Raw genomic sequence first — 16,029 nt, 5'->3', positions numbered from 1 at the left:
GGATTTCATGACCTGAGCTTGTGACTAGGGGGAGTGCTCAGGATTGGTGGGTATTCCTGTTCATGGACTGGTGAAGTTTTGTGGGAATCTCAGGGATTGGTGGCTTTTTTTTTTACCTCCTTTCCCCTGCATCAGGCCCTGGTTAAGGGTAGGATGTCCTTCCTGGCTATAGATGACTTTTGCTGAGATGCCATCTCTGTTGTGGGACAGTGTCCAAAGAGAAGGGAGACACCAGAGCTCTGTGGGACTCCAAGGGAGGCTGGGGAGGAGGTGGTTTCAACACACTGCAGTAAACTGGAGGCTGACTGGGCCTGCGCCAAGGGTTAGCAAAGGCATGACTGTTGGGTGAGTACAGGGATATGGTTTAGTAAGATGACAAAATACTATCTAGTGGATAAAATGCCTAGCTGCTTGAATGCACCAAACGCTATTCGGACAGATCCAGGTGAGCATCCTAGCTACCAGGAGCCTAGAACTAGAGTCAGATGGTGTATTCCAGGTGTTTCTGGGCACACAACGAACAACCTGGACTCCAGGTGCAGATGCCAAGGTCTGTCATTCCATTGCCACTGACACCTAAGAGCTCTGCCTCACTCTTCTCCCTGGTCCCTTGTGCAGATATCCAGCACTTCACCTGTACAGCACTTCACTTGTACAGCTGTCCCTTGACTTCCTCCCAGTTCCAGTCACTTGCTCTTCCTGTCTCAGCCATTCCTTCCATTGCTGCTAAGGATACGTCTATGCTGCACTGTGGCAACATCACCCGAGCTTAAAGCCTTGTGGCACTTTCAGAAGACCTTGTAAGCTTTGAGGTGTCTAGGAAAGTGTCTACCAACACTATCACATAGATGTCCAGGACCCTGAAATGACTAGCCTGGGTTGTAAAATAATGGCAAAGACTATTGATATTGGTTCCAAAAGCCCAGGATTTTCTTAAGGCTTTGTCCTTTACCCTTCACAGACCCCTGAAGCTCTGTTTTCTCCCTAAACACTTATGGGGTCATGACTGAATGTGCCTGTTCATCCAGGATTTCCCTGCAGCCTGATGTCTGACTTTCCTCTTCCTCCTCCTCCCCCACCCCTTCCTCGTCGAGATCCTCAAGACCTCTTCCCTCTGAAGCTCTGAGATGCTCCAGGTCTGGTGCTTCATATTTCATCTCTAGGCAATGTCAGGAATGAATGACACTTGCTTAGGATTTCTCAGATTCTCAACATCATCAGCACCCTCAAAATCTGGCAGATGCTCTTTCAATTGCATTCTCTATTGTACCAGGTCTTTCCTTTCCTTGTCCTCCAACTTGATTCTCCTGCATCTAGCACACAGTGCTAGGACTATGGGTGTGGAGCACCAGGCATATGTCAGGAGGGGCATAAAGTCTGAAACTTGGTGCCTGCTAAGGAAGTACAAGACTGCCTCAGACTGGCCAAGAAATTTTCTACATATCAGATTATACCTCCACGTTCCACATTGCCATGCATCCTCAGCACTACAATTTTTTTCTAAAACAAAAGCTAGGGATCTTAGTCCAGTCCTACTAATGTGTCCCTTACATTTCAGCACTCTGGCAGTGGACAGATAGACACATCTGGATTCAAAGCCATTCAGATCTACACATCAATTTCCAGGCCATGCACACCAAACAAGTGACACCCTGCCCCCAAAACAAAACAAATGAAAGCTAGAATGTTCTCCTTTCTCTTCAATAATGCACTCTATGAAATAAAAGACATACTCAGAATATACTAAATGGATGTATAAGTTGCTGCTGACATCTAACATATGAAGGAAACAGTCATTTTCACAAAGAAAAGCACATGTGTTATGATTAGTGAAATGATTCAAACCCTTTCCACTGTGAAAATCCCTGTAGGTCTTACTTAAACTCATGTGTCAGATCTAAATGTGTTAAGTTATAAAAACATTTTGAGTCCATAAATGTTTGTAAAATTTTTGATTAACTTAGTTTCTTGTTCTGTAGCATAGAAATATTCTAGGAAACTATCAATACAATGTTCTAGACTGATTAAATCAACCTGCTAGGTGCTTTCATAGGAAGTCCTTCTGAAGTAGGCATTTAGTCAACATAGTGTGTAAAAATAATTTTAATTAGTACATAATACCACTGGCTATCCATAAAAGCTTTACAAAGTCATTTGAGTTTTTACTTTCATGTTTACAAGTATTCCATGATATATGTGGGTTTGTTTTTCACTTTATAAAACTAAGACTGAAGGACTAAGGGAGTACAAGGATTACACAGTAGGCCCACAGCCAGTATTCTGACCAGGTCCAGAATTCCTCTCTGCCACAGGGGTGGTGCCAACGTTGAAAGGGTTCCTTAAAATATTTCTTTCATCACAGATCGTCACTAAGACCCTGGTTCTTTGAGGCCTGGCCAAAGTATATATGTTCTAATCACATATTTATGTCTCTAGTCTTCCAGGTGTTCATGGTAGCCAACTTCATGTTCTCAGGAGTCATGGTAACACTGGGCTTCGATTTGCAGTAACAGTGTCTGTCTGTGCACGTCGTTGTCCCTGGGCTCTGTTAGTCACAAAAGAAATATGTATGGTTTTAGCAGAATTACCAAATCCTGACACTGCTCTCATTTCCTGGGCTTCCCTAGGCTCACAGCCATTTCTGCCTTGACTGAACTGCAGTGGAGTTACACTGGCTGAGATCCCTGCTATTCCTTTTTGGTAATATTTTCAGACTGCTAAAATCAGGACAATAACAGCGAACACAGGGACTCAATCGCTGAGGTCTACTTAAAGAAGAGAGCTATCCACAGTCTAAAGACATGAGAGGGGAATCCTTATAGAGTTACTATTTTATACATAAACACTATGGGAAAGAAGTTGAATTTCAGATGTCTAGAAAAGACTGCATCTTTACAATTGTTTAAAATGTACATAGAGAGTTTGAAACATAAAAACTAGTACCCTGTATATTAAGAATATAAGAAGATTCTGTGCAGATACATTGTAACAACTTTACTAACAATAAACTCTACACAGAATAACAACAATGGGAAGAGACTCTGTGTTCTGCTTAGTATTTTCATCATCTTGAAGCAGGCTAGGGTCCTCTAGAGAGAGCTCCTACCAAGGAATTGCTTCTACTGGGGTTCATGGGCAAGTGTGTGGGGGTGTTTGTTTTCTTGAGTGGTGATTGATGTGGGTGGGCACAGCCTACTATTGAGTGGTGCCACCCCTGAGCAGGTGGTCCTGGACGGTATAATGATACGAGGTTGAGCTAGCCAGGGACAGAAAGCCTGTAAGCAGCATTCCTCCATGGCCTCTGCTTCAGTTCCTGTCTCCTGGTCCCTGCTTTGGGATCCTGTCTTGACTTCCCTTGGTGATCAGTTACAACACAACTCTAAGCTAAAATAAATTGTCTCTTCATGGAGATGAATTTGTAATGGGTTTTGACACAAGAAGAGAGACTTAAGCCACATTTTTCAGAAATGATATAACACAACCTCTCCTTTTGCATTTTTTCATAGTGCCATAAAATTGAAAGGATAAAATCAACTTATTAAATGGCTTTCAATAAGGTAAATTGCATACTGTCAAATTTGTCTCATTTTGTCCAAGGTCATATTAACCAAATTACAGATGGTGATACTTTTTAAAAAAATTCTATGCCACCTTCATGGCAAAATATTTGCAGTGTTTAACATTTAACCTTGTCATGTCTCTAGTAGTGTTTGTAATCTGTTTAATTTTCATTTTGAATGATTGCTCACTTAGGACACCAGAAATAGATAGCTGATTGTTCTTTAAGTACACAGTCTTGTTTTGAAATGTTTGTCATGTTACCATCCATGGTTCTTAAAATGTAACTGTTATGAAATGCTAATTCAGATTTATCCAGTGTTTGATCTAGAAGACCCTGGAGTAAAATAGCTTGGATAGTCACACAGAGTGCATAGCAGAATCCTGGATACAATGTAGGATGATAAAGTGTTTTAATATTATATACATAGGTAAAACATTTGCATAACTTATTCCATTTAATAATCCAATGTTGTCTTGGCGTCACAGATGACAAATTTAAGGCAAAGTAAGTTAGCTTAACCAAAGTTAAAATATATTAAATGCCAACACCTTTACACAGAGTGAGGTTTCATGTTAGTATCACATCCTACTAGTAGTCTTACATTTCAGAACAGGCTCCTCTTTCACACAGCTGGGACCTATTAGGCTCAAATCAGGCTGCACTTACTTAGGCCCCTGCATTACCAGCAGGCTTATAAGAGGTGCCTGATTAAGACCTTCTTCCACATACCTGCCTATGAAGTTATCTTTGTTACTTCTCAGAACAAAAAAAAAAATCTGTCTCCATAACAGCATTATTACTAAACCATGCCCTCCCTCATGAGTACTAATTACTATGCTTAGCAAATTGTACCTAGTAGCTAGCTATGCAATCATTTTAAACAAATAGATTACCTGAGAAAATGAAAGGAAATTAATTGAAACATTATAAGAAGGAAAGTAAACATGTGGGTGCAACAATCCAACTTCATGTGTTTTCCCCAGTGTAGACAGAGTCTCTTATGAGCAGCTCCTGTAAATAAAAACACAATGGTCAGTGAGCTGAGGCAGGACATAGAAAGGAGACACTCACAGGAAAAGAGAGGAATCTGTGAAATGGGAGAGATATAAAGGAGAGATTTGAGTTGGATTCTGAGAAACTACATGCTCAGGAAGAAGTGGCCAGGACTGGAGGAGAGGTAAACTAAGCATGTAGAAGACATAGAATTGTTTAAATGAATTAAATACATTAAGAGCTACTTAGGCAATGAGGTGAAGCATATGGCCTAGGCATTTAAAATAAATAATTAGTCACAGAGTCATTATTGTTGTCCAAGAGGAAAAATGGAATTCATTAATTTATTTTACAGCCCAGTATTCTCAGCAGAATTCTACCAGGCTCTTCAAAGGTTTATAAGCGATATTTCCTAAATTAATTAAAAAAAAAAACTAAATGAGCATTTCCAACTCTTTCTATGGAGCCTGTGTTACTTTAAAAATACAACCAAGTAACAACACAAAAAGAAAAACAAAAAGGAAAGGAAATAAAGTTAAATTACAGGCCAACTTCTCTTATAAGCATATACAAAAAAAAAAAAATCCTCAATAAAACACTTGCAAACTGAAGACAGTCTTTAAAAAAAACAAATCACTCACCAAAATGAAGTTTCATTAACTCAGAGATTCAGAATTAGTTCAACATACAGAAGCCAAACGACAAAATCTAATGCCTACACAATAAAAGCCCTAGGAAGAATAGGACTGGGGGAACTTGCCTCATCATAATAAAGGCAGTTAACAAACCCACAGCCAACATCATTTGAGATGGAGAAAAAAAAATGAAAGCAATCCCTTTGAATCTGGATAATATAGGGCTGTTCACTATGCCCAACCCTTTTCTTTCTTTTCTTTCATTTCTTTCTCTCTTTCTTTTTCTTTTTAAATGCTATCTCTTTTTGCCAGTGCTTCTTTTCTTTTTTTTTTTAAGATTTATTTATTTTCTGCATATGAGTACACTGTTGCTGTCTTCAGACACACCAGAAGAGGGTATCAGATTCCATTACAGTTGTGAGCCACAATGTGGTTGCTGAGTGTTGAACTCAGGACCTCTGGAAGAACAATCAGTGCTCTTAACAACGAAGCCATCTCTCTAGCCCACCCCCACCCCCACCTCCACCCCTTTCTAATGAAGAGTTTGAAGCACGAGCTAGGACAGTAAAAGAGGAAGAAATTTTGAAAATACAAATAGGAAAAGAAAATGTCATGATATATCTGTTTGCAGATAATGTGATATTATACATAAAATATTCCAAATATTTCACCATGAACAAGCCTAACCAAAGAGGTAAGAACACTATGATAAAGCTCTAAATCTCTCTGAAGAAAGAGCTTGATGAAGACACTAGAAAAAGGAAAGACTTCCCAAATTAATGGTTTAGAAAAAATATTGTAAAACTGACCATATACAAAACAATTTACAGATTGGATGCAATCCAAATCAAAAGCCCCACAACATTATTAAAATAAATATTTTGAAACATCCTAAAATACATATGGATCCATGAAAGACTGCAGATCATCAAACCAGTAATGAGCAAAAAGAAAAATGCTGGAGGAATTACCACCCCAGATTTCAGAATATTACAGAGCTATAGTAGTTAAAAGAGCATGCTACTGACACAAAAGCAGATATGCTGACTAATGGAACAAGATGAATAACCCAGGCATAAGAATCTGAAACTAAATATATCTAGAGTTTCACAACAATGCCAAAGTACACGTGGGGAAAATGGTGATGAGAAAACTGGATGTTCACATGTAGTAGAAAGGGCTATATGTATGCCCTCTCACAAAAACTAACTCCATATGGATCAAAGCATCAGTGTGTAACCTTTGGGGAAAAATGTCAGTGGTTCCCTACATTGAGGATACAGGTATAGGAAATGATGCCCTGAAGATGTTTCTACTTGCCCAGGTATTATGGCCAACAACTGACAAGTGAGACCTTGTGAAAGTAAAAAGTGTTTTACAGGGAAGGACACAATCTATAGAGTAGACAGTTCACGGAGTAGGAGTGTTTAAAATCCTTAGCAATTAGGGGAGTGCAAACTGCAACCCCTAATATAAGATTTTATCTTAAGTCAGAATAGCTAAGATGAATAAAATAATAGATGGGGCAGGAGAGATGGTGAATAATTCAAAAGCAACCAAGAGCTGGCCCTGAAATTTCAGGTGCAGAGATTGGATATTCACACACACACACACACAAACACAAACACACACACACACACACACACACACACATACACACACATCCCAGGTCTGTCTCTGTGTCTGGGACCCTCTGATTTGGATCAGAAGTCCAAGTAAGCTGGAAGAAGAGAAATGCTTGGGACTTCTGATCCAAATCAGGGAGACCCAGACACAGAGACAGACTGGAGGGAGAAGCATGAAGAGAGGGCATGGTGAAAAGACCATGAGGATTCAGCATAAGCAGGGTGACAAGTGAGTTTTCGTGAGGAAACACATCGATCATAGCAAGTCAGGGAAGACTAAGATTGAAGGTAAAATGCCACATGCTGAGAAACAGGAAACCTTAAGGGTTAGAATCACTTAGAACCTGCACAGGAAGGCTTGCAGGCTGGTGATTAGCTTAATATGTCTTTGTGTTAATTATTTGGGACCTAGAAGGAGAATAGTCTTGTCTTAGGCTCCCAGGAACTGCAAAACACGTGCCTCTGTACATTTTACATACCTGAGTGTATGCACTGACACACAGATGACACCTCACCACAGCCACAGCTGGAGAACACAAGCCAACAGGACTCCCATCTGGTAGTGCCTCACCATTGTAGTCTCTCAGGCATTCACAGCACATCGAGGTTCTCCATGTGGTAGGCAATTGTTTGCCTTCTCTGCAGATCTGTTTCAGTGCTTATTGTGCTACAACCTATGTCATGATTAGGTTGTCAACGCAATTAAAATCAAACTCATGTCAATGCTGTGTAGTGATGAGGTATCAAATCTCCAAAAGGGCCTTACTGCAAGCCATGGCCACTCACAAAGATGAAATTGCAGTTTTCTGATAATTGTGGTTTTCTGATAATTGTGGGTAGGCATGGGCTGGGTATAGCAGGCACAGAGACAGGGTGAGCTTCCAGTCCCTATCATTCTGGAACTTTCCAGGGTCTGTCTTCACGGATGTTGGTAGGATGTGAGACTGAGTGTGTGCATGAAAATGCAGAAATGCGATTGTCCTCTGCTAGAACCAAGATGGCTGGTAAGGTGTCTAGCCCAGTGGAAGCTGAGAAAGTTTCATTTCATCCATAGTGAGACCTCCATCACAAGAAACCAAATCCAAAAGAAAGGCTAGTAAGCCACAAACCCATATTCACATGTTTGTGTTTGAGCACCTGTATTAGAGCCTGAAAACCTTGAAGAAAATCCCTGTGAGAGAGCCATGGGGTGAAGCTGTCATGAACCTGTCTAGAGATGAACAAATGGAAGGCTACCCATGCTTCAAAGCTGCTCACCATAGTCTCTGCAACTTGTCAGAGCTCTACTTGCTTGCACTCAACAAATACCTGCAGAACAAGTAAAGAAAGATCACTGCTCATTCCAGGAGCCAAAGACCACCTAAAACAAACCTCAGTACAACCTAAGACAAGCCCTCTCCTTAGGTGCTGGTCAGATATATCTAAGAGACTCACAAAACATGCAGCCTATTATTATTACCCTTGGCTGCCCTCGCGACGTGAAATGTATATCCCCATTGACAATGACAATATGGACTTTAGGAGCAGGCCCCCAAGCTGGAGCCAAAGTAAAAGATTTCTCTCTGAGGACTAGCTTTCTGGGCACTCAAAGGCATGTTGGAAACTCAAAAAAGAAGGAAACAGCTGTCCTACACAGCTATCCATCCTAGGAACCACATTAACTACTGGCATGGCATAATGACTCTAAAGGTGCAACAGTGACACACATAGCTTGGTGGTAACCAGCAGTACTCTAAATGGACTTAAGGCCTTTCAACAGGACACAAAGCATCCCTAGTACTGGGAACCTTGCTAACTACTCAGTGCTAGTCAAGTCAAGTTATTGCAGGAGAACCTACATCCAAAGCTTTACTAAACCAGCATTATCTCTAACAAAAATTTAAATCTGTTAATAATGATGATAATAATGATAATAATAAAATATAGGATATGGCATGGGTATGTAGAGATTATGAAAGATTGGAGAGAAGTCGGAGCAGTTGGGCATGCCCCAACGCTCTCAGAGGCAATTATAAGAGAGCAAGTGCTGACCTCCTTTCTACCTCTAAAGACTTTATACTTTTAGATTATCAGATTTCTCCACCTGTTCCTCTAGCCTAGACTCAAGTCTGGCTTTGTGTGTGCTCCTATTTTATGGAGGGCTGAAGGTCCTCTCTCAGCACTGAGTTAGAGTCCATGGGATTGCCTGGGGTATCAGGAGATCCCAGAAAGTAAAGTAGAACCCAACTACTTGCTGTTGAACAAGATCTTACAGGTTCTTCAAAAACCCAATCATGCTGCTTATTCCTCCTGGAAGCTTTCCCCACACAAACAGAGGGACATAGGTTCCCACCCACTAGATTTGGTCCCGAGGTATAGGTCACTCCCACAGCCACACCTTTAATGTCCTAAGCATATTGAAAATGACTCCTAGTAGAAACAGTGGGATAACTTATATAAAACTAGGGAGTTGAAGCAAGGACAACTAGCATCTCTCCCAAGCTAGCTTCCATGGTATCTTTCCTGGTTCCAGGTCTCTTATACCAATCTGATGCCATACCATTGAGTTCCATACTCTATTGTTTCAATGTCTGTGGGGGTGAAAAAGCACAAACTGGGACTGGAACCTTTACTCTTGCCCCAAAACAGGGTTCCAAACTTTGTTGGTAAACTTCCATCATACAGGTTGGTACATGGGACTTAATTAGTGTAGACTGCTCCAACCAAACCACATAAACCCAATCCTAGTGGGTTCAGAACAAGTCTCAAATATGTTGTCAGAATAGAAGAGAGAGATAGAAACAACCTGTCTATGTCACACAACAGTGCTAATATGTGTCCAGTCCTGCAGTACCTTACCTAAGAGTCATGTAGGTGCCATCCCTCTGCCTTCTTGTGTGGCACTCTATTCCAGAAGGCCAGCAATGCCTACCCACACACTGGAGGCAATGCTCCCTCTGTCCCAAAAGTAAGAGTTATGGAATACAGTCTTGTTAATTGCTGTCTACTGCCTTTGATGGTGGGTTCCAGCACTCTCCTGGAAACTCTTCCTACATGACTTAGCAACAACAAACAAGACTTTCACCCAGAGGCACTTTTATATGTTTCTCTTCCTCTAAGTGTGTGGATGTCTGATGCAGTGTGGTATACAATGTGTCTAAATGTATTGGGGTGTTTCCAGCCTGATATTGTTTACCCACTCTTCCTTGGTATCACCTTCCCTGAGCCACTCCATGGGCACCAAGCCAGATCATAACTCCTACAACGTACCCCCTCTACCTCTTTACCTTGTGATTTTGAAATGGAGCAGAAACTCCTCACAACTGCAGGTCTGGGTCCTTAATAAATACCTGTTCTATCATTGACTGACATATGTCAGTGGTAAAATGGGGGCAGGGGGAGAGAGAGCTGAAAATCTGAGTTCGTTTCAGGATCCTTGTTGTGTAAGATGATAAGACACCTGTAAGTGTCTCTTCCACTGCCTCACTCTTTATGTTGATGCCCTCATCTTCTACATCAGCCTAGAGGCCATAGTTCAGGAGAGGCTATTGACGTAACTCAAAGTCACATTTATTTATTTGTTTTACATATTTCTTTGTGCTTTTATTAGGTCATTTCTTTTCTTATTTTACACATTTACTTTACTGCAAAGTGAATCGAACCCAGATGCATATTCAGGCTAAGGAAATATGTATGACTGTGCTATTTCTGAGGACTGTAGATATACATAGATGGGTAAATATGCATATGAATGTACGTGTTTACACTATATATGCTGATTGGTTACCTGAGCAATGGTCTCACTCTGTGACCCAGATCTCAGCATGTTCTCGAGCAGTGTTGAGCATAAATGGTAGGAGAGGCCCTTGGTCATGGGAAGGCTCCATGCCAAAGTGTAGGAGAATGTCACTGCGGGAAGGCAGGAGTGGGTGGGAGGGTGGGTGAGCACCCTCATAAAAGCAGTGGGAGGGATGGGATAGGGGGTTTTCAGAGTAGAAATTGGGAAAGGGGATAACATTTGAAGAGTAAATAAATAAAATATCCAAGAAGGAAATGAAAAAAATTGAAAAAAAGAATCCAGCTCTGCCTATTTTCCTACAGATGTGATGATTTATTTTCCTTTTACAATTAAAAAAAAAACTTCTGGCACAAGTCCCTTCCTGTCCACTGCAGCACCGGGGTTCCTTGCCTGCTGAGTCTCTGGACACCAGCAAGGGCTCACACAGGATCCCCCATGGGATCCTAAGACCTCTGGTGAGTGGAACACAGTGTCTGCTCTAATCCAATCACTCCAGATGGCGAAAGGCAAATGTAAGAATCCTACTAACAGAAATCAAGACCACTCACCATCATCAGAACGCAGCACTCCCACCCCACCTAGTCCTGGGCATCCCAACACAACTGAAAAGCTAGAACCAGATTTAAAAGCATATCTCATGATGATGGTAGAGGACATCAAGAAGGAATTTAATAACTCACTTAAAGAAATACAGGAGAACACTGCTAAAGAGTTACAAGTCCTTAAAGAAAAACAGGAAAACACAACCAAACAGGTAGAAGCCCTTAAAGAAAAACAGGAAAACACATGCAAACAGGTGATGGAAATGAACAAAACCATACTAGACCTAAAAAGGGAAGTAGACACACACACACACACACACACACACACACACACACAAAATCAAAGTGAGGCAACGCTGGAGATAGAAACCCTAGGAAAGAAATTTGGAACCATAGATGTGAGCATCAGCAACAGAATACAACAGATGGAAGAGAGAATCTCAGGTGCAGAAGATTCCATAGAGAACTTCAGCACAACAATCAAAGAAAATAGAAAACGCAAAAGGATCCTAACTCAAAACATCCAGGAAATACAGGACACAATGAGAAGACCAAACCTATGGATAATAGGAGTTGATGAGAATGAAGATTTTCAACTTAAAGGGCCAGCTAATATCTTCAAAAAAATTATAGAAGAAAACTTCCCAAACCTAAAGAAACACATGCCCATGATCATACAAGAAGCCTACAGAACTCCAAATAGACTGGACCAGAAAAGAAATTCCTCCCGACACATAATAATAAGAACAACAAATGCACTAAATAAAGATAGAATATTAAAAGCAGTAAGGGAGAAGAGTCAAGTAACATATAAAGGCAGGCCTATCAGAATTACACCACACTTTTCACCAGAGACTATGAAAGACAGAAGAGCCTGGACAGATGTTATACAGACACTAAGAGAACACAAATGCCAGCCCAGGTTATTTTACCCAGCCAAACTCTCAATTACCATAGATGGAGAAACCAAATTATTCCATGACAAAAACAAATTCACACATTATCTTTCCATGAATCCAGCCCTTCAAAGAATAATAACAGAAAAAAAAAACCAATAGAAGGATGGAAATCACGCCCTAGAAACAGCAAGAAAGTAATCCCTCAACAAACCAAAAAGAAGACAGCCACAAGAACAGAATGCCAACTCTAACACCAAAAATAAAATGAAGAAACAATTACTTTTCCTTAATATCTCTTAATATCAATAGACTCAATTCCCCAATAAAAAGACATAGACTAACATACTGAATTCACAAACAGGACCAAACATCCTGCTGCTTACAGGAAACCCATCTCAGGGAAAAAGACAGACACTACCTCAGAGTGAAAGGCTGGAAAACAATTTTCCAAGCAAATGGTCTGAAGAAACAAGCTGGAGTAGCCATTCTAATATCGAATAAAATTGACTTTCAACCCAAAGTTATCAAAAAAGACAAGCAGGGACACTTCATACTCATCAAAGGTAAAATCCTCCAAGAGGAACTCTCAGTTCTGAATATCTATACTCCAAATGAAAGGGCAGCCACATTCATTAAAGAACTTTAGTAAAGCTCAAAGCACACATTGCACCTCACACAATAATAGTGGGAGACTTCAACATACCAATTTCTTCAATGGACAGATCGTGGAAACAGAAACTAAACAGGGACACAGTGAAACTAACAGAAGTTATGAAACAAATGGACTTAACAGATATCTACAGAACATTTTATCCTAAAACAAAAGGTTATATGTTCTACTCAGTACCTCATGGGACCTTCTCCAAAATTGACCATATATTGGTCACAAAACAGGCCTCAACAGATAAAAAAATATTGAAATTGTCCCATGCATCCTATCAGACCACCATGGACTAAGGCTGATCTTCAATAACAACATAAATAATGGAAAGCCAACATTCATATGGAAAATGAACAGCACTCTTCTCAATGATACCTTGGTCAAGGAAGGAATAAAGAAAGAAATTAAAGACTTTTTAGAGTTTAATGAAAATGAAGCCATAATATACCCAAACCTATGGGACACAATGAAAGCATTTCTAAGAGGCAAACTCATAGCTCTGAGTGCCTCCAAAAGAAACTGGAGAGAGCACACACTAGCAGTTTGACAACACATCTAAAAGCTCTAGGAAAAAAGGAAGAAAATACACCCAAGAGGAGTAGACGGCAGGAAATAATCAAACTCAGGGGGGAATTCAACCAAGCGGAAACAAGAAGAACTATTCAAAGAATTAACCAAAGGAGGAGTTGTTTCTTTGAGAAAATCAACAAGATTGATAAACTCTTAGCTAGACTCACTAGAGGGCACAGGGACAACATCCTAATTAACAAAATCAGAAATGAAAAGGGAGACATAACAACAGATCCTGAAGAAATCCAAAACACCATCAGATCCTTCTACAAAAGGCTATACTCAACAAAACTGGAAAACCTGGGCGAAATGGACAAATTTCTAGACAGATACCAGGTACCAAAGTTAAATCAGGATCAAGTTAATGATCTAAACAGTCCCATATCCCCTAAAGAAATAGAAGCAGTCATTAATAGTCTCCCATCCAAAAAAAAGCCCAGGACCAGATGGGTTTAGTGCAGAGTTCTACCAGACTTCAAAAAAGATCTAATTCTAGTTCTGCACAAACTATTCCACAAAATATAAGTAAAAGGAACTCTACCCAACTCATTCTATAAAGCCACAATTTTCTGATATCTAAACCACAAAAGACCCAACACAGATAGAGAACTTCAGACCAATTTCCCTTATGAATATAGATGCAAAAATACTCAATGAAATACTTGTAACCGAATCCAAGAACACAATAAAGCAATCATCCATCCTGACCAAGTAGGTTTTATTCCAGGGATGCAGTGATGGTTTAATATACGAAAATCCATCAACGTAATCAATTATATAAACAAACTCAAAGACAAAAACCACATGATCCTCTCGTTAGATGCTGAAAAAGCATGTGACAAGATCCAACACCCATTCATGATAAAAGTCTTGGAAAGATCAGGAATTCAAGGCCCATACCTAAACATGATAAAAGCAATCTACAGCAAACCAGTAGCCAACATCGAAGTAAGTGCTGAGAAGCTTGAAGCAATGCCACTAAAATGAGGGACTAGACAAGGCTGCTTACTTTCTCCCTACCTATTCAACATTGTACTTGAAGTCCTAGCCAGAGAAATTTGACAACAAAAGGAGATCAAGGGGATACAAATTGGAAAAGATGAAGTCAAAATATCACTTTTTGCAGATGATATGATAGTATATTTAAGTGATCCTAAAATTTCCACCAGAGAACTCCTAAACCTGATAAACAGCTTCGGTGAAGTAGCTGGATATAAAATTAACTCAAACAAGTCAATGGACTTTCTCTACACAAAGAATAAACAGGCTGAGAAAGAAATTAGGGAAACAACACCCTTCTCAATAGTCACAAATAATATAAAATATCATGGCATGACTCTAACTAAGGAAGTGAAAGATCTGTATGATAAAAACTTCAAGTCTCTGATGAAAGAAATTAAAGAGGATCTCAGAAGATGGAAAGCTCTCCCATGCTCATGGATTTGCAGGATCAACATTGTAAAAATGGCTATCTTGCCAAAAGCAATCTACAGATTCAATGCAATCCCCATCAAAATTCCAACTCAATTCTTCAATGAATTAGAAAGAGCAAACTGCAAATTCATCTGGAATAACAAAAAAACCTAGGATAGCAAAAACTCTTCTCAAGGATAAAAGTACCTCTGGTGGAATCACCATGCCTGACCTAAAGCTTTACTACAGAGCAATTGTGATAAAATCTGTGTGGTACTTGTACTGGCTAGTTTTGTGTCAACTTGACACAGCTGGAGTTCTCACAGAGAAAGGAGCTTCAGTTGGGAGATGTCTCCATGAGATCCAACTGTAAGGCATTTTCTCAATTAGTGATCAAGGGGGAAAGGCCCCTTGTGGGTGGGACCATTTCTAGGCTGGTAGTCTTGGGTTCTATAAGAGAGCAGGCTGAGCAAGCCTGGGGAGGCAACCCAGTAAAGGACATCCCTCCATGGCCTCTCATCAGCTCCTGCTTTCTGACCTGCTTGAGTTCCAGTCCTGACTTCCTTTGGTGATGAATAGCAGTATGGAAGTGTAAGCCGAATAAACCCTTTTCTCCCCATCTTGCTTCTTGGTCGTGATATTTGTGTAAGAATAGAAACACTAACTAAGACAAATTGGTACCAGCATAGTGGGGTATTCCTGTGACAACCTGACCACGTTTTGGGGAGGACTGTGGAAGGACTTTGGAACCTTGGGCTTGAAGATCCATTTGTTGTTAAGAGCTATGTCAGATGTTGTGTAGGAGCTTGGAAGATAATGTTGAGAACAGTGCAGAAGATGGAGGCCTGGTTTGTGAAATTTCAGAGTGAAAATTACAGACTCTTTTCAGGGCCATTTGTTACATTGGTTGTGAAGATTCTGTGGTTCTGGTTAGCTGGGGCTGAAGAATCAGCTGTGATTAACAAGATACCAGAACTACTAAAGCAAAAACTTTGCATTACTGGGACTATTGATGCTGGTAAGCTGGAGCTAAGAAATTAGCAGTGATTAAGAAGAGACCAGCATCTTTGCGGTGACATCTGGGAAGTGTTTTCTGAAAGCACAAAGAGGCTGTGTTCCAGAGATGGCCAAGGTTGTACTCCTGCTGCAGTGGGACTTGGTAATGTGTAAGGGTCACCCAGGTGGTACTGGTTTTGAAGGCATGAAGGGGTCAAACAGAGCAGCTGAGGCTCGGCACTGTGAGAGGCCATGGAAGGCCATTGGTGAAGGTGAAGCCTCAGTTGCAATTGAAGGCCCAGGACTGAAGGGGTCACACAGTGTTTTGGAGATGCCAGTACCATGAGATCACCAC

The sequence above is a fragment of the Mus caroli genome, unplaced genomic scaffold (assembly GCF_978045245.1).
Source record: "Mus caroli unplaced genomic scaffold, Mus_caroli_1 scaffold_2, whole genome shotgun sequence".
Taxonomy (NCBI): domain Eukaryota; kingdom Metazoa; phylum Chordata; class Mammalia; order Rodentia; family Muridae; genus Mus; species Mus caroli.
The sequence above is the reverse complement of the archived record's forward strand: the minus strand, read 5'-3'. Positions refer to the sequence as shown.